This window comes from Pan troglodytes, chromosome 18 (assembly GCF_028858775.2).
Source record: "Pan troglodytes isolate AG18354 chromosome 18, NHGRI_mPanTro3-v2.0_pri, whole genome shotgun sequence".
Taxonomy (NCBI): Eukaryota; Metazoa; Chordata; class Mammalia; order Primates; family Hominidae; genus Pan; species Pan troglodytes.
Window position 1 is genome coordinate 47648450 of NC_072416.2, and position 27553 is coordinate 47676002.

The 27553-nt window shown below is 53.0% G+C and overlaps 1 protein-coding gene across 4 annotated transcripts in view; it reads right to left on the reverse strand.

The window, feature by feature from the left end:
• Positions 1–27553, reverse strand: part of ZNF423 (zinc finger protein 423) — a 364983-nt gene that overhangs the window by 167735 nt on the left and 169695 nt on the right. Inside the window, exon 1 of one of the 4 annotated variants that reach the window (XM_003315091.6) lies at positions 5527–5939. The exons of the other annotated variants lie outside the window; for them this stretch is intronic. The gene's annotated coding sequence lies outside the window, so the exon portion shown is untranslated. Of the gene's footprint in view, positions 1–5526; positions 5940–27553 lie in introns of those variants that run through there. 4 annotated transcript variants of the gene reach the window in all.

Sequence of the window (27553 nt, forward strand, 5' to 3'; positions counted from 1 at the left end):
CAGGAGATGAAAACGACTCATCAGGCCTGGGGAAGGCTCTGGGATATGGCAGCAGCAGCAGAGAGGCAGCCACCTGGCCCTGGACCACCACGAGGAGGAGGAGTTCCAGTTTGTTTGGCCAGCACGTCAGGTCCCTGGAGGCAGCTGTGGCAGGGCATTCCCCTGACTGGATTCCCGAGTGTGGGGCAGGGCCACTGAAGTCCCAGGCATCAAGGCTGGGGCATGTGGGTCCCCCACCCTTTCCCAGCATCGCTGACTCTTTCCTAGGAACCCCCGCCCCAGCACCCTGCCTGTCCCTGCTTTCTCAGCCCGAGTGGCCACCACCTCCTCCCACTGGAACCAGGCCCTCATCTGTGTGCCTCATTATGTGCTCCTGCTCCCAAACAGACCTGAATATCAGCCACACTCACCAGACACTTCCTACGTGCCGGGCTTTCTTAAAATCTATATTATTTATTTACTCACTCATATTAGTCTTTGATGTTTTACTTGTTTTAGCGGGGGGTGGTTTGGGTTTTTAAATTTGAAATAGAGTCCCACTCTGTCGCCCAGCCTGCAGTGCAGTGGCGCAATCATAGCTCACTGTGGCCTCAACCTCCTAGGCTCATGTGATCCTCCCACCTCAGCCTCCCAAGTAGCTGGGACTACAGGTGTGCCACCACTCCTGGCTAATTTTTTATATTTTTTTGTAGAAATGAGGACTCGCTATGTATGTTGCCAGGCTGATCTCAAACTCCTGGGCTAAACCAATCCTCCTGCCTCAGCCTGCCAAAGTGTCAGAATTGCAAGCGTGAGCCACTGTGCTCGGCCATTTTACTATTTAATGCATTTAAGCCACACATAATCCTTTCACTAGACCCCCCATTTTACGATGTATTGTGCATTGTACACATCGGGATACTGAGGCCCTTGAGGTCTGAGGGAGGGACTTGCCCCAGGGCAGAGTCCGGCAGAGCCAGGAGAATCTGGCCACCTGACTCATCAGCCATATGAAATGTTGAGATGTGGGGTTTATGGGAAACACACCCCTGACACACATACTCTCAAGAGGAGGCCGGGTGGACAGTGTAATGCAGGGGAGAGAGAAACTGATGGAGAGCGATCAGTCACCCCAGATCCTGCACATGGCACACGAGGGGCTTCAGGTGCCCACCGCTGCAGGCACTGGTACCCTCCTCGTAGAGGGGTCTGGGAAGGGGAGATGCCACCCCCAGCCCAGCTCAGGCTGACGGCACCCCTGTGGGTGGCGCTGGGCCTACAGTCTGCCACAGGCAGCTCCACGGTCCCCAAATGGTCCCCAGCTCCTCCCAGCACACAGCACACAGTAGGCCCTCAATATTTGCCACATGAGTCAATGGATGCACACTTTAGTCAGGCCACTCGTCAGGGTGGGGTGCAGGGCCAGAAGGGAGCTGCACCTTCCTTCCTCCTCCTCCACCCGCAATGTACCTCTCAACCACTTCCCTTATGCTTTTTTATCTTCTTCCAAGAATGTGATTAAGGTTTCCTCACAGGTACTCCTGGCTTCGAACTGCCTGGAGACAATTCTGATAAGCCCTGGATTCCTGGATCCCTGGATCCCTGGGAGCCCCCACAAGGTGCCTGGCAATAACTATCTGCTCAATGACTGAATGAATGAATGAATGAATGGATGAAAGGGTACCTGGCCTACGGGAAGCTCTTGGTAACTGTGGCATGAATAAATGAATAAATGGATGGATGGATGGATGAAATACTGAAGTCCAGGGCTTCGTCTAAAGGAGGCACTTGAAAACTATGGTATGAATGAATTCAGAATGAGAAAATGAGAAAACGAATGAATGAATGAATGAATGAATGAATGAATGAATAGTCTAATCAAAAAGAAGCAGCAAGGAGCCACTCAAGAGGCCCCCGTAAGGTGGGGCCTAGGAGTTGGGGACAGAGCCTCCAGCTGGAAGCCAGGGAGTATATAAGCCTGACCTGACCACCCTCCTGACCACCTGGGTCCAGTGGGGCTGCCCCCAGCAGAGCCTGTCCAGCATCACCAAGGTCCCTCGGGCCCCCTCTCATTATGGCAGAATGCAATTACTCCAGTCTTCAGTGGGGTCTGAATTTGTTATGATTTTATTTGAAAGAGCCTCTTGGAGCCAGGGAAGCAGCAAGGGTGTAGGGGTCAGGAAGCATGGACGGAGGCAGAAGGAACAGCTCAGCTACACAGCCTCAGCCTGAATCCCAGAGAAATGACATTAAAACAAAGGAGACACAGAGCTGGGGCAGGGTGTGGGGGGATGGGGGGGGGGGAGCTTACTTATTCAGACCAGAGCCAAACAAATGGATAGATTTAATAAGATAATAAGCTCAGATTCCATGCTCTTAAAGATACAGACTGGGGCTGGGCATGGTGACTCACACCTATAATCCCAGCACTTTGGGAGGCCAAGGAGGGCGGATCACCTGAGGTTAGGCGTTCAAGACCAGCCTGGCCAACATGGTGAAACCTTGTCTCTACTAAAAATACAAAAATTAGCTAGGTGTGATGGTGGGCGCCTGTAATCCCAGCTACTCAGGAGGCTGAAGCAGAATTACTTGAACCTGGGAGGCAGAGGTTGCAGTAAGCCGAGATCGCACCATTGCACTCCAGCCCAGGCGACAGAGTGAGACTTCATCTCAAAAAAAAAAAAAAAAAAAGACACAGACTCAACAGTAGGATTTGGGGTGGGAGTCTCCATATTTTTCCGGGAAAACACCCCTCAAGTGGATGCCTTTCTTCACACACCACACTGGAGAATAAGGGTATGTGAATATGCATGTATATGCTTGCAGGCATGTGTGTCTTCCCCACCAGGGGGGACCCCCAAAACTCACCAGAAACTTCCTTACTTCCTAACCAGGACCTGTGAACAAATGCACCCCTCCACAAGGAACACACAGCCAAGCAGTGCCCTTGTAATTTTTTCAGGAGGAATTCGGGCCAGCCAAGCACAAGTCGGTGTCACCTCCTTCCCAGCCTGGGCTTCCCTGTCTCTGTCCAATGGACCACCAGTAAAAAGTGAGCACTTCCCGCTCATCTTGGGAAACACCTCGCATCCACTCACTCAATCAGCCAGCAACTGCACTGTTGAAATATTTATGGAGTGCCTCTTCTGTGCCAGGCTTTGCTGCAATTCCTGGGGCAGTGAGCACACCCAGCAAAGCCCTGCACCATGGAGGCTGCATTCCGGGGGCATCAGGATCATGTCCAGGAAGGCTCTGGAGCCAGAGAGCCTCCGTTCAAATCTCAGCTCTACCACTGACCAGTGGTGTAAACCAGGATACGTTAATGGACCTCTCTAATCTTCACCAAGAGGAAAAACAGGCAGAATCCCTTCTGCCTCCTCGGGTTGTGCAGAGGATGAGATCAGATACCGCAGGTTAAGCACACTGGCCCAGTGCCTGGTACATGGCACATGCTCAATGAACAGATCATTGTGTGTGGTTTCCAGTCCAGTGGCAGCAAACACAGAGACCGCTGGGCAGAGCCATGGTTCACTGTGAGACCCCTGCCCTTGGGGAACTCCACCCCCACTCCCAGGTTACCCTTCTCGCGGGCATCCCCAATTTACCACCTCCTTATGTCATTCCTGCCAATGTCATGTCATAAAGAAAGCCAGTCCCCCTGAAGGGCTCTGGTCCACTCCAAAAAGTCCTTAAATCCCTTCTACAAAGAGGTTTGATCCCTTCCAGTGAAGGGGAATCCACTCACTTCTGAACTCCCTTAGTCTGCAGGAAGAAATGATCTCCTGATGAGCCCCAAAGGAGGGCCTGCTGACTTCCTCTCAGGGACAGGAATAACAGGACCCTCTGACTCCAACCATCCTCCAAGAGGAAGGACAAACAGCGAGTCACCTGCTATATGGCAGCCATTTTTTAAAATGACATTGCAATTTACATTCATTTATTCCTTCTATAAATACGAATAAGTGCCTACTCTGCCAGCCCTGTTCGAGGCTCTGGGGATAGGGTATGAAGAAACAAAGTCCTTGCCCTCAGTGAGCTTACAATGCAAAGAGAGGAGACTAAATCTTCCTGCTGAAGAAGGAATAAATCAGTCCGTAGTAAATCACGTGTTGCTATGAAGAAGTGCAGGGCAGGAAAAGGGTGAAGGGTGGGGTGCCACTCTGGACAGGTGACAAGGCGACACTTGAGCAGACACCAGAAGCAAACAAGGCAGCAGGCCAAGGCAGAATCTAGAGAGAGAGGATCCCAGGCAGGGATCTAGCAGGTGCAAGCACCCCAAAGCCAGAGCATGCAAACTTTTCAGGGCACATTTTCTGAGATGCCCGCGTGGGGCTCAGTGTGAAGGCATGTGCCCTGCCTTCTAAGATCACAGGCCAAGCTGTCATCCAAAACCCCACAGGGACCCAAAATCCAACCCCAGCATCAACTCACTGTGTGATGTGACTCTGGTCTCTCAACCTCTCTGGTCTTGGTTTCGGCAACAGCTAATCAGAACTGAGCATTATCCAAGCAGGCGCTGGCAGAGCAGGCCCCCAGAGTCCTCCCGAGTCTGCAGCTCTATGCAAAGCGCACCCACCATTCCTCTCCACCCCATCGCGCCATTCTCACACCCCGCGCCAGCAACACCACGCAGGATTGGTACTCCTGCCAAAATAGCTATTAACCCAGTAGCCAATAATAACACGTTATCCTATCAATTTGCTTCTGAAACGCTGTGTAATTGCAGAACCTAAGTTTGCCATCTCGGTAGCCTGGTTACCACATAAACAGAAAGAAACTCACCAGCCTCTTCCTGAGGAGAACAAGTGGCTGGCCACGAGAAACACCCGATTACCACTGAGGCCCCCCAGCCCACCCCCCTCGAGGCCCTACAGAATCCATCAGGAATCATAGTCTGGCATTCAGTACTTCAGAGGCTGGTCTCAATGTCCCCTTGGCATGCTGCCCCTGTGACTGGAGAGGGGACCAGTGCCCGGGATGGGATGGCTTTTTAGGTGGCAAAGTCAGGCCCGGCAGCTGCACTCTGGTGGCCTCCCTCCCGGCCAGTGGTGCAGGAAGTGGGACAGACATGAGGCTTCAGGAGGGCACGGGAGAGGGCAGGAGCCAGAGGCAGGCAAGCACTTGAGTGCAAAAACCATCACAGATGCAAGCCAGCCCTCCCCACGGGAGACAGAGGGGACAGGAGGTCAACGGGTGGGGCACAGAGGGAAGGACAGGAGAGACGCAAGGGAGGGACTCCAGACCTAGGAGTCAGGGTGCACCCCAGGGCCCTCCCCATCCCCATGCCGCAGGGCCCCACCCAGGTCTGACACCCTGGCCACCACCACCTGCTTGGCAGCTGGCCGCCCACTTTTCCTCTCTCATTCCAGAAAAAAACGTTTCCTTCCTTCTGGATTTCATTCCACTCTGAGCAAACATTCCGCTCCCCAACGCGCCGGGAGCCTCTAAGGGGACTCGGCGTTCCGGTGCAGACACCAGCCTGTTTTATTCATTCTTCCCCCTTCCAGCCCAGCCACCCCCTCATCACTGTCCCATGCCTCCGCTTACCTTTCCCCCTGCTCACCAGGGCGTCCCAGGGCAAACTGGCCGATGCCAAGAGGGCCAGAACCTGAGCCCGGGTTCCCAGCACCCGGCGGCAGGGCAGGCGAGGGCTGGAGAGGCGCTTCCCACCGGCCCACTGGTGATCTCAGCCACGGGACGCATCCCCACCCGGCCGCCTGGGCCGGCGGAGAAGGATGGGCCGAGGGTGTGCTGCTCCCGCGGCGGCGCTTGGCGGAGGACCCAGCTAGCGGGAGAGGAAGGGCCTTGGGGAAGAAAAGGGGCTGGGAAAAGGCACAGATGGGGAGGGAGAGGACAGAGGAGGCCCAGGGCTCAGGCCACGCGGCCAGATGTTGACCCAGTTGAGGGATCCAGGCCCCGGGGGCGACCGAGGAGTTCTGGCTCCCCTGCCAGCTCTGAGATTCTACAGAGATGGAGGAGGGCCTGGGGCCGGCGCCATGCCAGGGCCTGGTGCTGAGGCTGGGGTTAAAGGGAGGACCACAGAAAGGGAGCAAGGGGTCTCTCTCGGACACTGCCCCTGTCTGCCAGGACAGGGTGGGGGGATGGCCCCTGGGAGGCCCCTGGGTGGGGTGGGTGGGGAGCTGTCTGCGGGAAGCAGCTCTCAGCAAATGAAAACCAGGCCTTGGAAACTGGCCGGGCCACAGCCAGGACACAGCTCCAGGGAAAACCCCGCTGCTCACCGAAAGGTGCCCCAACCAGAGCGAAAGGTGATGTTAAAATGAACGAGCTAGGAGGGGCCAGGCAGCTTGAGCGAGATCGGGGGTGGCCCCTGGCTACAGCCCCACGATCCCTGCTCTTTTGTGCTCTGAACGCCCCTCATTGTGGGCACATTGTACTCCCAAGGCCTGCTTGCCTGTAAGTGCTGTAAAAAGCCAACTAACTGCGCAATTTTCTTCCCTTGGCTTCCCTCCGCTCAGCCTTGGTCAGGTTATCAGCTGAGCTGGGCCTGGGGCTGGGGACTGGCCTGGCTAGGCAGGCCTGAAGTCCCCACACCCGCCATATTTGGAAATTCAACTCTCAACGGTGCATTGAGGCCCAAGGGGTGGCACTTCCAAATTGGTGGGACACCAGGGTTCTGCCATCAAGAGCTTGGTGGGTAGCGGCATTCAGTAAATATAGATGTCACCCACACATCCTTTCATTCATTAATTCACCCATTTAGTTATTCACAGGATGTCTCTGATGTGCCTACAACCCAGCAGGCACTTAGGTGGTGAGGGTAGGAGGGTGAGCCACACTGGCAGCTCTTGGCCTGTGGAGCTCGCAGCCTAGGTGGAGGGACAACATTTGATTCTCTGTGTTTGCTAGGAGAAGTGTGTGGGGCCTGGGGGGAGAACAGGGGTGCAGTAAGGGTGCCAGAGCCCTCCTGGAAAAAGCAGGCTCTCCGTGGAGACCAGCAGGATGAAGAATTCACCAAGTGAAGGAAGCAAGGGGCAGAAATGAGCTCCAAGCAGCAGGACCAGCAAGAGCAAAGGCCTGGAAGTGAGACTGAGGTCTCTGACAGGTTTCATGGAGCCTACTCCGCTCCTCACTCTCAGCCACAGTGGGTGGCCCAGCCCTGGTAGCACCGCCCCCCACCCCAGCTCACAGACTCGGGGAGCCCCCCATCAGCACCTCTGGAGGCCAATCCCACAAAGCCATCATCCAAGCGTCTCTTTCCCAGCTGAAGTTCTAGTTAAAAATGTTTTCATATGTTTATTTTTAAGGGGGGATGGGAAGACAGAAGGGAGACCTGAAGGTCTTTTTCTTTTCAGAAAAAAGGAAAATTAATAAATAAATAGAGCCTCAAGAAAAGGGCATGGAAAGGTCTCTGCATCTGTAACCACTGAACAAATTAAAATTAGCTCATTTAATCAGCTCCTAATGGCCTGGCTGTCCCGAGTGGGCCCCGGGAACACAGCAAACTTCACAGCAGAACTGCGCAGGCCAATGTCAGTTTATCCTACAACAAAGGGATTTTCTAAATAGTGCGATCAAAACGCAGCAAAGGCCGGGGAGAGCTGGGGAGACGGAATGCGGCCCCCCAGATCCTGGCTGGCCCCCGCCTCCCAGCTTCGTCCCTTTGAAAGGAATTGTTCTTTTGGCTTTTGTTCTAATTATCTAAACATGTGTGTAACTCTGTTCTACAAAGAGTGTTTTAACCAGCAGAGGAGGTAACTGTAGCCCCTACCATACGTTCCTGGGGCCCTGCTCCCAATCCTCACGCCTTTAATACTTCCCCATTCCCCACCTGCCTTCGACAGAGGCGTAAACACACCTACGACATACAGCCACCTACACACGCCAGTTACATTCACAAACACAGTTACAAACACACAGTTCTATACACATGATCACGTATTAAACCAGCTACATACACGTAGTTATAAGTGAACAGTTACATACATGCATGGTTGCCTATTCCACACACATAAAGTTACACAGACACACAGTTCTATATACACAGTCACGTATAACACATTACATATGCATGGTTATATATACTCAATTACATGCATGCATGCACAGTTACATTCCCAGAGTTATATACACCACACACAAGTACATGTGCACACAATACACACAGCTCCTCAAGCTCCTGCCTAACAGCTGGAGATGGGGGAGGCCCAGCTCACCAGACCCCCAGGGAGGGCCGCTGGGTGCACACCTGAGGCCCAGGCTGGTAGTAAGGACACTTATTTCCCTGGAGTAGTTTCTCTACGCAACTTGCCACCTGGGCTAAATCATTAGGGCAATGGAGGAGGGGAAACAAAAGGCCAGGGGAGTGGGGCTGGGACCCCAGAAAAAAGGGCAGGGTGGGAAAGCATGATGCCAGGGGTAAGCACAAGCCCATGGCCCAGTGGGGAGGAAGGAGGCCAGCCCCATCACCGACTCCATCACCAACACCGACCTCAAATTCCCTTCCCATGGCCTGTAAACTGGCCAGTCTGTAGCTCTGCCTTTAGGCCCAGAGCCTCCTTGGGTGCTCAGCCCACAGGGAAATAAGCCTGGAGTCAGCCAGATCTGGTTGAAATCCAACTCCACCACTTACTAACTCTGAGCCTCCCCTTCCTCATCCAAAAAATGAGAAACAACAGTAGTCCCTATCCCAAGGGGCAGTTGTGCTGATTTCATTAGAGATGCCAGTAAAATGCCTAGTCCAGAACAAACTGGGTCAGTGTTTGCCACTCTGGCAAATGAAAGGTGTGGGCATGGAGGCCCGAGAAGAGACCATCAGACAGTGGGTCGGGGCACAGCCAGACAAGAGCTAGCCATTTGGTGACTTTCAATTTCTTATTCAACCCCCATCCCCCGAGTGAGGAAGGGGAGAATTTTAAAACTGGATAAAAGAAATTAAACAGGGTAAAAAGAGGAACCAACTGGGATGGAGGGAAGCCTTCAGAAAACTTCTGGCCCAGAGTCAGACCATTATCTTCTGAAGACCTGCTCTATTGGTATTTACAGCAACACCCTGGGGTAAAAGCAATTGTTATCTCCATGTCACAGAAAAGGAAACCGAGGGCTGGGCACAGTGGCCCATGCCTATAATCCCAGCACTTTGGGAAGCTGAGGCAGGAGGATCCCTTGAGCCCAGGAGTTCAAGACCAGCTTGGGCAGCATAGCAAGACCCTATGTTTACAAAAAATTAAAAAACAATTTAGCCAGGTGTGGTGGTGCACACCTGTAGTCCCAGTTACTTGGGAGGCTAAGGCAGGGGGATCACTTGAGCCCAGGAACTTGAGGCTGCAGTGAGCTATGACTGCGCCACTGCACTCCAGCCTGGGCAACAGAGTGAGACCCTATCTCAAAAATAATAATGATAATAAAGAAGCGGAGCATGAGGCTCAGGGAGGTGAGAAGCCTGGGCTGGCAGAGGCAGTGTGCAAAGAGGTCTGTGTGGCTGCAAGCTGCATGCTAATGCCCAGCCCCGCTCCACCTTCCTTCCCGAGGCAACCTGTTCTCCCAACTGCAAACTTTCTTTAGCAGGACTCCAGCAGGTAGGAGAGCCTGAAGTTGGCTTCTGGCTCTGGGAACTACAAGAGCCTCAGACCACCCAACCCAAACTCAGGAGTGTGGCCCTTTTCCTCGCAGGAGTTCACCAAATCCTCAAGCCCCTACCCCCCACCCGCCTCCCATGCTGAGTAGGAGGTGGGAAAGAACCTGTACACAGAGGCCTTACTGTAAAATGGGAAAACATTTTACAGACTTAGAAACTGAGGCCCCGAAATGGCAGGGGTGGGAGGCTCAAACTCCCACAACTCAGAGGCTGACTCTGCAAACGTTGAGTCCTCCCAGGATGGGACTCCTACCTTCCTTGCCCTTCTCTTGCCCAGGCAGGTCCTCCTGGGATCTATTAGGTGAGCAGCATTGTTGAGACCCCAGGGAGTGCTCAGAAAAAGAACCTGGACACAGGCTCCATCCAGAAGGTCCCACTGGGCTAGTGGTAGCTGTACTGGTCCTGTTTAGGGATCCTGTTTTCCACTTGATTGGCAGGGCCCAAGTTGACCCCTGGTACGCCTGGAGGTCAGCCAAGATACAGGGAAGGTGGCAGGAGGGTCAGAGCCACCTGATGCAGCCTCAGTACAGGGAGTAGGACCTGGGGAAACAGTTCCCGCTAACCCACTAATGCTGCAGACCCACAGCCTGCAGGCTCTCCCAGCCCCACCCCCAGTAAGCACCAGGCCCCCAGGAGGAAGGAGGGGTGGGCAGGGAGGTGAGCACATGGGCTCGTGTTTGAATCTTGGCTCTGTCATCTACATGCTGTGTGACCTGGGACAAGTGACCTCCCCTCTCTGAGCCACAAACCTCAACTATAAAATGAAGATGGTGACAGTGCATGTCTCCTTCCTTACTTGAGGACTGAAGGGACGTTTCTAGCTCAGTGTCTGGTCCCCCTTCCCCAGTGGTAACCCTTAGTAAGCACAGAGAGTGGGGAGTGGGGAGTGCAGCATGGTCTTAAATCCATCTCAACCATGCGCGGCAGCTCAGGTCTGTAATCCTAGCACTTTGGGAGGCCGAGGCAGGCAGATCACCTGAGGTCAGGAGTTCGAGACCAGCCTGACCAACATGAAGAAACCCTGTCTCTACTAAAAATACAAAATTAGCCAGGTGTGGTGGCGCACACCTGTAATCCCAGCTACTTGGGAGGCTGAGGTGGGAGAATCACTTGAACTCGGGAGGCGGAGGTTGCAGTGAGCTGAGTTCGCGCCATTGCACTCCAGCCTGGATAACAAGAGCGAAACTCCGTCTCAAAAAAAAAAAGAAAAAAGAAAAAAGAAAAGAAAAAAAAATTCATCTCTTCTCCTATATGGCGACCCTAGAGGCCCAGGCCACCATCCCCAGTGAGTGGGATATGGGGCACCCTTCTTTCAGATGCAGCAGGACTGTCCCCCGCCCAGCATAGATTCATCTCAGCCATTCTTAAGCTAAGCCCAGCAGGCAGCCGACAGGGCAGCCCAGAGGACATGGCCAGGCCAGGAGGGGTGCAAACCTCTTCCTTACGGGATCTGGGCCCACCAGGCAGGAGTTGGACCTAGAGACCCCTTGGAAAGCCCAAAACTTCACTCTCTTACCATCAGGATTCAGAAGAGAACCACATGAAAAAAGAGTTGGTGATATCTCCCCCTGCACCCCCTCACCATCCAGGTCACCCCCCACACAGAGCCCAGCTGGGCTGGGAAATCGGGCCCTAGCCAGGGCTCCTGCTTCCCTACTCCAGAGCCAGATGGCCCTACACAAGCCTCCCTTCTACTCCAAGCCTCAGTTTCCCCTCCTTGGCTCTGCTTACTTCACAGGGCTGCAGTGAGGGTCAGAGGGGAATGATGCCTGTGGAGATGCTTTGTAAACTGTCGAGAGCCATTGCCACACACGGGATTATTGAGGGTAACCAGGATAGGAAGGGGAGGAGACGCCAAGGGCAAGCCCCATCTGTCCGTTCCCCTGCATCAGGGCAGTGGCCCCGCCACGAGAACAGAGGAAAAAAGGACAAGAAGACAAAGTCAGGGAGGCTCACACCAGGGCTGGATGCTCCCTCCAGGGCCCCAGAGTGCAGGCAGGAGCTGCTGCAGCCCAGCAGTTCTGTTTGGTGACATTGGAAGGGGAAAGCAGACAACATGGGTCTCTGGGATGCGGCCACCTGGCTCGGCACCCAGCACACAGTAGGCATCACCCACTGGTTGAGTTCTCCCAGCCGCCAACCTTCAGACAACCTGCCTCTGCGAAAGATCAGTGCAGATGCCCACAGATGGAAGCCAGAAAAAAAATATGACTCCTTGCAAAAGAAGCAGACTGCACCATGTGTCCCAGCTCAGCAGGCTGGTCCCAAGGCCTCAGACTCCCTCATGGCTGTGGCCCTGTAAGGATGGGAAGGCATGGTTTTCCCACTTCATGGGTCACCAGCAGCTGTCCCTACCTGCCCAACTCTGCCAGCAGGCAGGCTCAGCTAGATGCAGGCAGCCACCCTAGTGCCAAGGAATAGGCAGAGGAGGAGTTGGGGCTGCATTCTAGTCCTGCCCACTTTTGCCCCCTGTGCCATCTGCATCTCGGGGACTCCTCTGTCGGGGACTCAGTTTCCCCACATGCTCCGGCTCCCCCTGCCCCATAAGCTGTGAAACCCAAGCAAAACAGCACGCTGCCTCATTCTCAGCCAACGTAGGCTACAATTAATCTGAAGCAGGGATTTTCTTAATTGCTGGGTTTTACAACCCAATCGCAAAGATAAATTACAGCTAGCTGACAACGCCGGCTTGAGGCAAGACGTTTAAAGCGTCCTTTTTAAGTATGTGGGCTCTTTAAAAAGCTGGTATGATGGGAATGGAATTGTGCTTGCAGCCTAGATCGGAGGCTACTTCCCTTAGGGAGTCAGGCCAGCAACGCCAGGGGACAAACCTCTCGAAGGAGATGTCTTATTGGGGAGTAAAAGTAAATACATAAAAGAAGGGAGGTCCACCTGCAGCCCTCCTAATTGCCTTCCTTCACATGCAGCTGCAGTTCCACACGCCACAGCCCCTTCAGGTGTTTCAGCGCCAACAGGATTCCCGGGATTAGGAAGGCCCAGCTTCCCTCATTAGCTGTGCCTGGTCACCCAGGGGGCACAGAAGAAATGGTGTCAGCATGCACTTGGCAGTGCCCTCCAACACAAGGATGACTGCCCCCTGGGAGAGACAGTGAGGGTAAGGGACGATGTGTGAAGGGGGTCCCCTCTGATCTTGTTCTTGCAGGGAGCTCGAGGCCTGGCAGCAGCCACGTCCAAAACAGACAAACCATAGGCCCTGGGTCCTGTAGCCCACCCTAGGACCAAGCCCGGCCTTGATAGTTCCATGAGGTCCCAAGCACGCGTCCACCCGCTACAGGGTGTCCCACCTCCAGCCAAGAGGAATAGCATGGGTGTGCATGTGTGCATGCACATGACTTCCAAGCAAACGAGCCCTCCCACCACCACCCACCCCGCCCTGCATGGCCAAGAGTGGGAGGAAGAAAGGAATAGGAAGAAATCCGGCCGTGCTGCTCTGTGTGATGGGTCAGGTGATGGCTCCACCTAATGTCTGCTGAGCAATTATTCCGGGAGAGGTGCCCCACACGTTTTATTTTATTTTTTATTTATTTTTTTTTTTTTGAGGCGGAGTCTCACTCTGTCGCCCAGGCTGGAGAGTGCTGGTGCGATCTCGGCTCATTAGCAACCTCCACCTCCTGGGCTCAAGAGATTCTCATGCCTTAGCCTCCTGAGTAGCTGGGATTACAGGCACACACCACCAGGCTCGGCGAATTTGTGTATTTTTAGTAGAGATGGGGTTTCACCATGTTGCCCAGGCTGGTCTCAAACTCCTGAGATCAGGCAATCTGCCTGCCTCAGCCTCCCAAAGTGCTAGGACTACAGGCGTGAGCCACCGCGCCCAGCCCACATCTTTTATTTGCCTGTCCACAACTCCCTACCCCAAACCCAAACCGTCAGATGTGGTCCCAAATTCAGACTTTTTCAGATTCTAGAAAGGTGAGACAGTGCACTTGCTGCAAATTTGGGAACACCCCAGCAGCAGTCAGGCACACTGATACTTCTGCAGCAAAACATATCGGTATTCACCAATGTGAACGAAATAAAGACCATAAATAGCTTCACATCAGCTCAGGTCAAACTTGGCTGCCAAATACATTACAGAAAAAAAAAATTCAGGTTTCTGGCTTTCTGGAATTCAGAATTGTGAATAGGGGATTCTGGACCTCCACTGCCTCTTTAATCTTCCTGGTGACCCTGTGGGGTAGGTACTATTGCTACTCTTGCTTCCCAGAGAGGAAAGTGAGGCACAAAGAAGTTAAGAAATAATTTCCCCATAGTCTGTGGGGCAGCAGGGCGGAAACCATGGCCATCTGGCCTGGAGGGTCTGCACTCTCCATCCCCAGGGTGTCCCATAGTTGACCAAAGTACGGAGCTGCAGTTTAAAAGCCTCCTGAGGCTGGGCATGGTGGTTCACGCCTGTAATCCCAGCACTTTGGGAGGCCGAGGCAGATGGATCACCTGAGGTCAGGAGTTCAAGACCAGCCTGGCCAACATGGCGAAACCTGTCTCTACTAAAAATACAAAAATTAGCCAGGCATGGTGGCACATGCCTGTAATCCCAGCTACTCGCGAGGCTGAGGCAGGAGAAACACTTGAAACCCCAGGCAACGGAGGTTGCACTGAGCCGAGATCGCGTCATTACACTCCAGTCTGGGCGACAGAGTGAAACTCCATCTCAAAAAAATTTAAAAATAAGTACAATAAAATAAAATAAAATAAAAGCCTCCGAAAAAAGAGTGAAGCATCTGTAAATGTACCGAGTGTTCACAGCCTGCCCCACCACGCGGTGTGATCTATGGGCCAGCCTCCACCAGGAGGCACTCACCTAGGAGTTACACAAACCCTGAGTGGCATTCCCACACCTGCCCAGAGCCTTGCTGGAGCCCAGGAGCCCAAGGCGGGCTCCCACCAGCAGGTGAGGCTCACCACCCCGCCCTGGTACACAGGTAATTACTCCCTACCTGACACAGTCTGCACAGATCATTTTACCCACAACAAATATGCTAAACACAGCCCCAGGCCAGGAGAAACATGCTGCAGGTAAATCCCATTTGACAGGGGCTGAGGCTTCCAGCAGGACTCCCAGATGCCTTTGGGAGGAGTGGTGACCCCATCCCATCAAAATGACATTGGAGCCCCACGACTCCCCTGGTCATCTCCAACTTCTCTTGATTGGCAATTTTTTCACCCACTGGGAAAGATTGTTGCATAGGCAAAATCCTGGCATTCTATTACCAAATAATTACATGATCATTTCATAGGCATTAAGACACTCCCACCAGCGTGAGCGGTGGTGTCCAGCGCTAACCGAGGCTGGCCTGGACTGCGGGTGCTTGTTAAGGAGAACTCCAGCATTGAGGAAAACCTCCAGCTGCAGCTCCCACACTGCCCTGGTTTCTAATTAAAAATTAAAGCAGGCATCTTTCCTCAGAAACCCAATTAGCATCAAGCTGATGGTACAAACACACATGTGCACAAACACATGGGCACACGTGTGTCACATGCACATGCTTATGCAAGGTGTGCAAACACGTATGTATGCATGTGCACACACTTGCACATGCACACAAACCCTTCTGCCCATGGGGGGCTACAAACCGCCATCTGGTCATCCATTCAGTCTACCCTGATGAGGATTCACCAAGCATCACGCACTCCACGTGCCCCACAGGAAGAAACCCAGGGCCCTGCCTTCAGGAGCATGAGCTCTAAAGGAGGCTGAGAAAAGTGCACAAGGTAAGACAGTCCATGGTGGGACCTTAAAAGGGTCCTTAGGAAGCCCAGAGAGCTCAGTTCTGGCAGGGTGATCAGGGACACCCTGGGACATGAAGGCCTGCTGCTGGGTCTTAATTTATAGAAAAAAATATAAAAGGCCATGGAGCAGGTAGAGAAAATAGCCAGAGCAAAGGCAAGCAAAGGTAGCTGGCACTCTGAGAGCAAAAATTATTCTGAGTGAAAAATAGGCAGGTGGAAAATGGGTAAATGTAGATATCACAAGAGTTCTAGCATGGGTACTTTTTTAAACCTATATGAATTTAGCTGTGTGCTGAGCAAAAAGAAAATTTGTGCACAGGATCTGAGATAGGAATGAGTGTGAAACGCAAACAAAATTTTGCTGTGCAGTCCAACAGCTGATGTTCCAGTAACCTCTCCTAAAGCAAGTGTCACCGAGTGCCTAAGGGATTTGTGGTGTGTGTGTGTGCAGAGCATGCAGTGTGTTCTGGCTGGGGAACAGTCCAGTCGGTAATCCTGGCCATGTGCATACGTGTGCTGCAGCCGATGTGTACACGGTGCGTCATCCCACTTTACAAGGGAGGACAGGGTGGCTCTGAGAGGTGATGTCACTCTACTGGAAACGCAAAACCAGTCAGGGCCAGAGCCCACATCTGATCCCAGGCAGTGTGGCCCAGAGTCCACCCCCTGCACCACCAGGTGGAACAGGGATGTGAACAAAGCTGTACTTCAGGGAAAATAATCAGGCAGGGGTCCTCAAGGTGGGGTGGGACAAAGTGAAGGCACAGACCAAAGCCCGAGAGGCAGCCACGCAGTGCTGTGCAGAGGGGCGGAACGGGGCTGCAGCCACGGGGATGCTCTGAGGCCTTGGAACAGATGGGAAGGCAGGGAAGAGGGCACCAGGGGACTCTGCGGTCTGAGTGAGATTTTCTTCGGTGACTACAGTTTGTGAGCTCCCAGTGGCCGGTTTGTCTTAGAAAGGGACTGAGTCCCAGCCCTTCCCCTCCAATCATGACCACCCCTGCTTCCTCCATCTTGCCCTTGGTGAGAGAAAACTCCAGCACACCAAGATGTCCTGGGAAGTCCATCCTTCCCACCACCCAGGTAGCCAGGATGGCAAGCAGGCAACTGAACAGCCGCCCAGGGCAGAGCGGGAGGCCTGTGGTGTGTGGAATTCATCTGCTGTGAGATGATGCTATTTCTTCATGCAACATGACCAGGGTTGGAAAGATAACACTGGAAACAAAGTCAACATTTATAGCTGGTCTACTAACATGCTGTGTGACCCTGGATACATCACTAAACCTCTCTGAGCCTCAGCTTCCTCTAGCTGTTGACTCACTCATGTACAGAGGACCCACTATATGCCAGGTATAAGCTCTGTAGTTGGTGACCTCTGCAGTTGGTCAGTCCTGCATGGCTCATGGGTCTGAAGCCCACCCTGGATCATGCAGGAGAGGCACGTACCCACCTAGGTGCTGGAACCATTAACCTGGCCATCTTTGACTAGGAGGCTTGGGAATTACAGCATTCAGCCACTCCCAGAATCCCCTCCCTGCTGGGGTGATAACCAGCACTGGGGGTGAACTGCCCCACCCCTCCCTCAGCGGTGCCCTCAGCTGGAATTGGGCACGTTAAAACTCAGACTCCGGGCTGCCACGGCCTCCACAACCACGCTGCACCACCCCACCCCCCTCCAGCTGCCTGTGCGCCGGCTGCTGCTGCTGCTCATTTCCAGGCAAATGTTCTAGTTAATTAAAACACACCCAAGTGCTCACACGCACATGGAGCCAAGCTACAAAATCAGTTCTACCAAACAGCAGCTCCTCTGCTCCAGCCTGGGATCGATGCAGGCCAGGACAGGGGTTCCAAAGTTGACGTTACTGGCACCGAGACTTTGCTCATAAGACCCTACCTGTATACACACCTGTACACAAATGTAAAAGCATATGTGTGCACCTACACACGAGCCTGTGTGCACATGCAAGCCATATGTGCATGCACATGTGTGTGTTCTGAACACGTCCATGAGTGCTCCACACACAACACTGTGCAGAGGTGTGCAACATCCACGCACACACGCACCTGCATACATATGCATGGACACGCTCACACAGGCATGCACACACCCCACAGTGCCCCCTTCTCCAGGAAGTCTTCTCCAGCTTTTTGGGCCTTCCAGCTCAGAACACCAGCCATGGTTAGTAAATAAACACTTGCTGCATGAGGGAGAGAATGAATAAATAAATGAATCCACTGATCAATGATACAGTGGGCAAACGGGAACAGCCCACAAGTACAATTTTGCATCACCGCAGATTGGATTTTCCAGAGACTGGAGGCGCAGCTCTGCCCTTGCAGCTGTGCTGCAGAGCTCCACCAGGCACTAACTGAGATACATACACACGCACACGGGCATGTGGCTGGAAAATGCACATTCCCAGATCTGGACATCCATAACAACCAGGAACTGGCAAGGGAGGGCTGCAGTCATCCAGGCTAGGAGACAGAAATCAGTCACCTTTAATGGGACTTTAGTCCCAGAAGGGAAGTGCCTGGAGGTCCACAAGGCTGCCTGACATTCTGGGACTAAATCAGACACATGGCCTTCACACAGGCAGGTGACTCTAGGGAACAAAAACAGCCTGGAGTAGGTCAATCCTGCCCTAGCAAGTATGTCCAGTATGCTCCAGGTCCACCGAGACCACCTTGCAGGTGGCCACTTCTGCAGCCACAAACAACTGTTCTTTATGAGGACCTGACACTCATACACAAATGTCAACCACTTGACACCCTAGATGGGCATGGAAAGGATTTCTGTTCATGGAGATGGGGACAGCTGTGCTGGGCACCTCAAACCACATCAGTTGAACAACTGACCTTCTAACTCATGCCACCGGGCTGGCAAAGCTGTCTACAGAGAGCAAAGGACATGAGAAGGAGGGTTTAGAAAGGAGTGGGGATGGTGGACTTAGCGGCCATGGGAGTCAGCCACTCAAAATGTGGCCCTGGACCAGTAACTCAGCATCACATGAGAGCTTTTTAGAAATGTAGAATTTAGGCCAGGCGTGGTGGCTCATGCCAGTAATCCTAGCACTTTGGGAGGCCGAGGTGGGCGGATCACCTGAGATCAGGAGCTCAAGATCACCCTGGCCAACATGGTGAAACCCCATCTCTACTAAAAATACAGAAATTACCCTGGCATGGTGGTGCGTGTCTGTAGTCCCAGCTACCCAGAAGGCTGAGGCAGGAGAATCGCTGGAACCCGGGAGGCGAAGGCTGCAGTGAGTCATCATCACGCCACTGAACTCCAGTGTGGGCAACAGAGCGAGACTCCAACACAGAAACAAGAAAAGAGAAGAGAAGAGAAGAGAAGAGAAGAGAAGAGAAGAGAAGAGAAGAGAAGAGAAGAGAAGAGAAGAGAAAGGAGGGGAGGGGAGGGGAGGGGAGGGGAGGGGAGGGGAGGAGGGGAGGGGAGGGGAGGAGGGGAGGGGAGGGGAGAGGAGAGGAGAGAGAGAATGGAAGGGAAGGAAGGAAGGAAAAGAAAGAAAAAGAAAAGAGAAAGAAGAGAAGAGAAAAGAAAAGGAAAGGAAAGAAAAGAAAAGAATTTTGTTGCCAGGTGCAGTAGCTCATGCCTGTAATCTCAGCACTTTGGGAGGCAGGAGGATTGCTTGAGCCCAGAATTTCAAGACCAGCATGGGCAATGCAGTGAGACCCTGTCTCTATAAAATTTTTTTAAAATTAGCTACTAGGGAGGCTGACGTGGGAGGATTGCTTCAGCCCAGGAAGTAAAGGCTGCAGTGAGCCATGATCACACCACTGCCCTCTGGCCTGGATAAAAGAGCAAGACCCTGTCTCAAAAAAAAAAAAAAAAAAAAAAGAAAGAGAGAGAGAGAGAATGATTAGAAATGCAGAATTTCAGGTCCACCTGGAGCTGCTAAATAAGAATCTGAATTTCATACATTCCATTAGTAATTATGTTAAGAATGAAATGAAAATATGACATTTTTTGGCCAGGCACAGTGGCTCACACCTGTAATCCCAACACTTTGGGAGGCCGAGGCGGGTAGATCATTTGAGGTCAGGAGTTCAAAGCCAGCCCAGCCAACACGGTGAAACCCTGTATCTACTAAAAAGACAAAAATTAGCTGGGCGTGGTGATGGGCGCCTGCAATCCCAGCTACTTGGGACTCTGAGGCAGGATAATTGCTTGAGCTTGGGAGGTGGAGGTTGCAGTGAGCCGAGATCGCGCCACTGCACTCCAGCCCGGGTGACAGAGCAAGACTCCATCTCAAAAATAAAATAAAATATTACATTTTATTTTAATGTATGTTTTTTTTTTTAAAGCTACTATGCTGTTAGCACATAAATATTTAAGTTGTTTAGACAACTGTGAGGTTTTTGTTTTGTTTTGTTTTGTTTTGCTTAAGGGGCACCATAAAAAAGTTACCGACACTAAGGTGCCATGAACTAGGAAAGTGGGGCGTTCGAGCTCTGTATCAGGCATGGTTTTGGGTGATGGCAAAACAGCAGAGAATATCACAAAGTCCCTGTCCTCGTGGAGTTGACAGTCCAGTGGGGGAAGCAACAATAAACCAGTAAACAAGTGACTGGGCAAGATGTCAGGGAACTGGAATCGAATAAAAAAATTAAGCAGGGCAAAGTATTGACTGCCACCTACCATGTGTGAGGCACTGGCCTCCCATGCTCTCCTCCCTGTGCCAGGTGCCTGATGGGTGTCTTTCCTCCCTCTCCTCACCCCTGCACTGGGAACAACCTCCAGCTCATAATTTGCACTGACAGATGTTGGGTATGGCTGTCTTTCACTTGAAATTTTCAAAGATCTCACAGAGGTCCTGTAGGTTAGCTGTGGTGCCCTGGGGTGCCACAGCACACAGTTTGGGGAAACCAATCTCAACTATTTATTAAGTGAATGAATACGAATCATGAAGAGGATCTGACATGAGATACAGGAATCAATTCTCAATCCATACAAATGCTCAGAGATACCTTGGAGCACTGGCTCACAACACCAGCCCTCACTGCCCTGAGCCTATCAGGCTCTCTGGGCCTCAGTCACCCCAGTGGTACACAGGTCAGGAGCCCACAGTGACTCGCAAGCACACTCCCGGGCTCAAGGGATCCTCCCATCTCAGCTTCTCGAATAGCTCGGACTACAGGTGTGTGCCACCATGCCTGAAAAATTGTTTTTGTTCAGTATACACAGGGTCTCACTATGTTGCCCAGGTTGGTCTTGAACCCCTGGGATCAAGAAATCCTCCCACTAATGGCAGCAGCACCCAGTCTGGAGCGACCGCTGCAAAGATGCCAGCTGCAGTGGGGGAGGCATGGCCAGAGCTGCGCCCTCCGTGGAGCTGGCGGGAGCCAGAAACAGGTGGGATCTCTGCCCCCTTCCAAGTTGGCAGGGTGGGATCCCCACCCTCCCCAGCACAGCTGCAGCCACCTAGCTCTTGGGAGCCTGGGAGGCCCCCCTCTCCTGTCCCCACAGGCTCGAAAGTGCCTGCTCCTGCTGCCTGGCTTCTCCCTGCTCCCAGCACCCTCTCTGATTTTGGAGCAAAGTTGAGGCCAAGCCCAGACACTGTCATGACCCGGCCAGATGTGCATGCACTCAGGGCAGTGCTGACATGCCAGCCCCCTGCCACCTCAGCCCCCTCCAGACTTTGGGTGCAGACGAGCATGGGAGGGACACCGAGAGGGAGCTGAGGGTGGCTCAGCGTGGGCCTGCAGGTGCCCCTCGGCACAAACAGTCTGGGTGCTGTGGATGATATGATTGATGGTGACAGGAAGCAGACAGGCTCCTGAGCAGAAAGGGGTGGGTCCCCAGTGAAGCCCCACGTTCTAGCCAGAAATGGCCTGAAACCTGGGGTCTGGGCTGTCAGTTCCAGGTGGAGTCCCAGCCCAGAGTGAGAACTTATGGTGCTGTTTCTGGGACCACCCAAGGATCAATCAGTACGCACTTCCTCCCTTCTGAAGCCCATTACGCCAGACTCAGCCAGACTCACAGAGATGTTGGAACTACCAGCTGCAGGAAGGAGCTACCCACTTCGGGTCTCCTGACTCTTCGGGACAACCTACCTGTGGAAAAGAGCTACCCACTGTGGGTCTCCTCTGAGCTGAGAGCTGGACACAAGTTAGTACGACCTGTCTGTGGAAAGGATCTACCCACTGCGGTCTCCTCTCAGCTGAGAACTAGACACTCATGGGGACAACCTGCCTGAGGCAAGGAGCTACCCACTGCAGTCTCCTCTCCACTGAGAGCTGGACCTGCCTGCAGAAAGGAGCTACCCACTGCAGGTGTCCTCTCAGCTGAGAGCTGGGCACTTGTTGGGCGACCTGCCCATGGGAAGGAGTGGCCCACTTGAGGTCTGAGAGCTGCTCTGTCACTCACTGAAGCTCCTCTCTGCCTTGCTCACTCTCCAGTTGTCTGCATACCTCATTCTTCCTGGACATGGGACAAGAACTTGGTACGTGCTGAATGGCAGGACGGAAAGAGCTATGACACAAACAGCATGGAAAAACACTCCCTGCTTACCATGTTGCAGGCAATGAGAAGGACAGAAGAGCTGCAGCCCTTCGGTGAGCCCAGACCTAGAGGCTCCCCAAGCCAGGGCTGTGACACCTTCCTTGGGGTTCTGTGGTTCCTGGCATCTCCAAGCTTCCAGACACCACTGCATTCCCCAGTACTCCCAGTGGAAGCCACTTACAGTACACCTGGTCCAGCCAGAGCCTCACATGGAACCAGCACATGGAGCTGCCCGCCCCACCACAGCAGCCAGCATGCCTGGCTGTGTGAAGTGGCCGGACCTCACGCTCACTTGCCTCACCGCTCTGCACCTGGATCACCCTTGGCAGGTATGGGATCCAGGCTGGTAGCACGAGCTGAGCACAGCCTGCCAGGCCAAGGGTGCAGAACGAGCCCAGCAGGCATGAGCAATATAGTCAGGCAGAAGGCACTGCTGGCCACAGAGGTTTCTGGCTGGTGAAGCAACACCCCAAGGATCCTGTGACACCAACTTAGGCTCCCAAAGTGCTAGAATCACAGGTATGAGCCACCATGCCCAGCCAAGGGCAAATTTTCTAAGAAATGTCGGTGTCCAAACAGGGCCCCTCAGCTCTGCACACCTTAGAGTTGGAGCAGCAGGCCTTTCCAAGTAGGAGACCAACAGGCTCGCCCAAACTCGACAGTCAGGGATTCCCACTTCTGGTGAACAAAGCAGAAAGCACTATGTGGCGGACTCAGTACAAACTCCAATAGGAAAGGAAGCGAGAAGTGAAGGGTGGATTTGGGGAAAACCAACTGAACACCAAGGTATCTTTTATCCTAAGCCATGACTGCAGCTGCTCTAGTTTGGGGAAAATAAAATCCAACAGCATCCAGACTACACAGCTCCCATGTCTAAATAACAAAATGAAACATGGGCTCTCTTTTGGCAGCTTTCTTCCCCGTCAGCAGGAGAACTTTGGTAACTGAGTGCTTTTTGGGGATACAGAGAGGGGAGAAAAACTCTCATGTACTCACGCTGCCAAGTTCACATCAGCGACAGGCTTTATAAAGCAAATGGGGCAGATGTATAAACCTTGGTGCTGGAAGGATGGACTGGGAGATTAAATGACAGGGTGTGTGCAGCAAAGTAGAGACTAATGAGACCTCAGGCCGGATCGTTTCACCACGATGTCAGGGACTTCAAAGGGATGGCTCCCCGGCCTGGCCTGCCAGCAAGGGCAGCCCACAGGCGTGCCCACCCCCACAGCCTCGGCCACTCCCCCAGGTGCCCATGGGTTCCTGGAGGCTGCAGGGATCTGAATGCTGGCTTCCTGGCCTTTCATATTATGATTTTCTTTTTCTTTTTCTTTTTCTTTTTAAGACAGGGACTTGCTCTGTTACCCAAGCTGGAGTGCAGCGGTGCAATCACGGTTCACTGCAGCCTCCACCTCCCAGGCCCAAGAGATCCTCCCCTCTCAGCCTCCCAAGTAGCTGGGACTACAGGCATGCACCACCATGCCCAACATTATGATTTTCAAGCATCAGAATTCTTTCTGTACCTAACAAGCTCCCACCCCTCACAGCCCCCATGTCTATCTCCCCTTTTGCTCTCTGCCTCCCCTCATCCCTCCTCCATTCCCTCCATTTCTGTCCTCTAATTACCCCCCTGTCTCCTGTTCCTCCTCCCCTTCCCCTTCGGAAGCCAGCTCTCACCCCACCCATGTCTTTGCTAGCACTTGGCCAGTTTCCTCTCTGCTCTCCCAGAGGGTCTGTCCTGCCTTTCTGCCTGCTCCTGTCTTCAGCCTTCCTCCTGCCCCTTTTTCTCTCAACCCCATTTTCCCCCCATTCTCCAACCGTCTCCCTGGACCTCAAGAAAGAAAGTGCAAGAGAGTGAATGACCATGCTGGAGCTTGCTGTGAGTGCCAGGGCTGGCCGAGCACATCCCACCCCTCCTGCTCAGGAAAGGAGGGTGGGCGCAGAAGGCCCGGCCCCAGGGGAGAGCCAAGGGCTGCCAGATCCTCCCGGTCCACACTTGCAATGCCAGGGTCTGGAGCAGGGACACAGCCTGAGAATTCCCTTCACCTCCCTCTGCAGCAACTGTCCTGGTCTAGGATCCCAGGAGAGGCCTTGCATCTGGCCTGAACAGAACCTCTGACAGATGGGATGCCGCCCCGAGTATGACAGGAGGGCATGAAAGATGGGAAGAGAGGAGAGGTTGGTGGGGATGCTGAGCCGAAGGAAGAAGCAGAGGTCAGTCATGCGGACTGCCCAGGTTCAAACACCATCCCTGCTACTCCCTGACTGTGTGGCCTTGGGCAAATTCCCTAGCCTCTCTGAGCCTCAGTTTCCTCATCTGTAAAATGGGAACGATGGTCACAATATCTACCTCCCAGGGCCATTTCAATGATGAGACGAGATGCTGCATGTCCAAAGAACTCAATAAACAGCAATTATTTTGTCATGATGGCAATTCTTACATCTGCACTGTGTATTGGCGGCTCTGAGTGGGTGTCAGGACTTCGACGGAGTGGGTATCTAGGAGACGCCCCTACCACAACCAGCGCAGAGCCGCAACGCCACCGGGCACCCATGTCATGCAAGGGAGCCTCAGGGCTGAGGGAGTCCCCAGCCGCTTTTCCGCCTGTGCCAATAAAGAAGGGGCCCTTCTCTAGGCTGCAGAGCTGCAGTGCCCAGAGGAGTGGGGACCCGCCCTGGCCATCTCCCTGTATTTCTCCCCAGTAATAATCTTATGAACAGGTGGCAGAGGGGTGCCTGGCGTCTGCCTCCAACTTTGCTATCTGACTATTCACTCAACAAATACTCAGCTCTCCCGTGTGGATCAGTGGGGCATTCAACAGTGACCAAGGACAAGGCAGACCCTCAAGGAGCCCATTGTCTCCTGCAGGAGACAGACACTGACCAGCAAATTGCACCCTGGAAGTGTAAAATCACTACTGGAGAAAGAGCTACAAATAACTAAATACAAATATATTCTCATCTTAATATTGAAAATACATTCTTATACTTAATATAAGTGTATTCCTTCTTTGGAATCACAAATTTCAGGATGTGGGCGGTGGAGGAGACCAACCCTCATCTCTAGACAGAGAACTTGACACCCAGAGGACAAAGGACCAAGTTCACTCAGAGCCGCTTAGTGGTAACCCAGGGCTAGAATTCAGTTCTCCTGACTCCAAATTAAAGAAGTGCTTTCCTCTATGCCACAAGGTACATTGAGAATAGTTCCCTTAGGGGCTACTGTCCAAAAAGAAACCGGGAGGAAGAGGGGCCCCCTGGGTAATTCCAATATGCCTGGTCCGATGCTCAACACTTGATCCACACCTAGCACCAGCTCCTCGAGCGGGCATTAAAAGCAGCTACAAGACAGCCTGGCCAACACTGTGAGACTCTGTCTCTACAAAAAATTTAAAAATTAGCCAGGCATGATGGTGTGCGCCTGTAATCCCAGCACTTTGGGAGGCTGAGGCAGGCAGATCGCTTGAGCCCAGGAACCAGCCTGGGCAACATGGCAAAACCACATCTCTACTAAAAATTTAAAAATTAGCCAGGCTTTGTGGCGTGCACCTGTAGTGCCAGCTACTTGGGAGGGTGAGGCAGGAGGATTGCTTGAGCCTGGGAGGTTAAAACGGCAGTGAGCTGTGATTGTGCCACTGCACTCCGGCCTGGGCAGCAGAGCAAGATCTGGTCTCAAAAAATTAAAATAAAATAAATACGAGCAGCTACAAGGACCACAGACCACAGATGCAGGTCAGACCGTGAACTCCCTGGGCAAAAAAAAGCAGAATATATTAGACACCCTCTGGTTGGAATCCTGTAAATTCTCATGTGTGCAGACAAAGACCAACACAAAAGAAATATCATCAGGAAAATAGGGTGTTTGGGTAATGAGAAATTTTTTTCTCAAAATACAACTAACTGTGTTGTCTGAGATTCATCCATTGAATTCTCAGGTTGTAAGACTATAGCCACATGGCCAGATTATATCAGGGATATTTAGATTCTCAAATTGCCCTGGGGAAAATTAAAGAGACATTTGTAACCATTTTGAGGATGTCCATGCCATTAATTAAATGTTGAATGGTGAGGGAAATGGGTCTATGGTGGGTGCCTGATGTTCCCATTTTACAGATGAAGAAACCTCCCCATGGTCTGCCCAGACCTGGTCATGCCTCTGTTAAAAGTCTGCTTGGGGCTGAAGATGAAGAAAAGAGAAGCTGAGCCCCTCAAGGTTCTGGTCAGGATGTGAGTGGCCCCAGGACGTAACTCTCCTTCAGCCCAGAGAGCAAATCTAGGACCCAACAGCAGCAGTCCAGTTCATGTAGGGGGTGGAACCCGCATCTTCCTATAAGCCCTCCCCTCAACTTGAGCCCTGGGCCCCTCCACCAGGTTAAGCAGCACCCCACTTCCACCCCAGCCCAGCTGCAAGAAGGAGCTGCCAAAGTTGGTGGACATAAATGAGGGGGCCCTGACACGCGGCCAACTGGAGTGTGCGAGGGCTGGAGCCAGGCTCTGCACACACCAGGCAAAGCAGATTTCCACGCAATCTGGACAGCGGGCGGAATCTACAGCCCAGAAAGGCAGGGGCACGCGAACCACCAACACCGGCTGATGGCTGTCCCCAGGCTCAGAGGCCCAGCCAGGCCAGCCAAGAGGGTTTACAAGGGAGTCAGGAACACTGGACAGGCTGTCCCCATCTGGGGCCGCAACAAGCGGGCATCCGGCAGCCCAGCCAGGCACAACAGCTCAAGCTCAAGCTCAAGGCCTCCCTCTGGAAGGCAGCAGCCCCCAAAACTCAACATCTGAAGTTGGAGGAGGAGGCAGCCCAGGGCAGAATCTTCCCCCATCAAGCAGCACCCCCATCCCAGCAAGTTTTAACTGATCTGCAGCCTTCTAGAGCAGGTCTCCTCAACAGACATTAACAAGGCACCTACTGTGTGCCAGGCATGGACTAGGTGGGCTCAGCTAGGGATAGAGCAATGGAGGTTCCTGCCCACATGCAGCATGGGGTCTTGAGAGGACTGAGCAGCAGCCAGGGTCTAGTTCCTTGGACTGACACCCCACTGTCCCTACCAGCTTTGTCCCCAGGCCCCTGCCCTGGTGCAGTTCAGTCAGAAAAGGGGAAAGACTTCTCTGCCTCCAATCCTATTCCTCCTTCAGCGCTGTGTATTTCAGGAGAGACCCCTCTGTTCACCTCGATGCCCAAGCCAGGAAACCAGGGATCCTCCTGGGTTTCTCCAAAATTTAATCCATTTCCACACCTTGTCAACGTGATCCCTAGGACGGCTCTCGCACACACCCTCTGTTCTCGGTCCCCACCGCCTGCAGCGCCATCCTCTCCATGTCCCCACCTGCCCACGCCCGTCCTTGACAGGGCATTGGCAGGAGCTCTGCCAAGGATGAGTCTGAGGATGCCAAGACCCCCACCACCCACACTGCTCCTAGAACATAATACAAATGCCCCACCTGGTCCCACCCGTACACACGCTCTGCTGGCTCACCACGCTCCCCCATGCTGCCTACCACCAATCCCCCCAACATGCCAGCGCCCTCCTGACTTGCAGTCTTCAAACCTTCCGTCTGGATGGCTATCCCCATAATTTCTATTCATTGTTTCGCCCTCGTTTCCAGTGTCCATTCTTCAAAGAAGCCTTTGCTTCTCTCTCATGCCCCATGCTCTTCCTTCCGGATGCTTCCACGCCTAGAAGATAAACGTAGCTATTTAT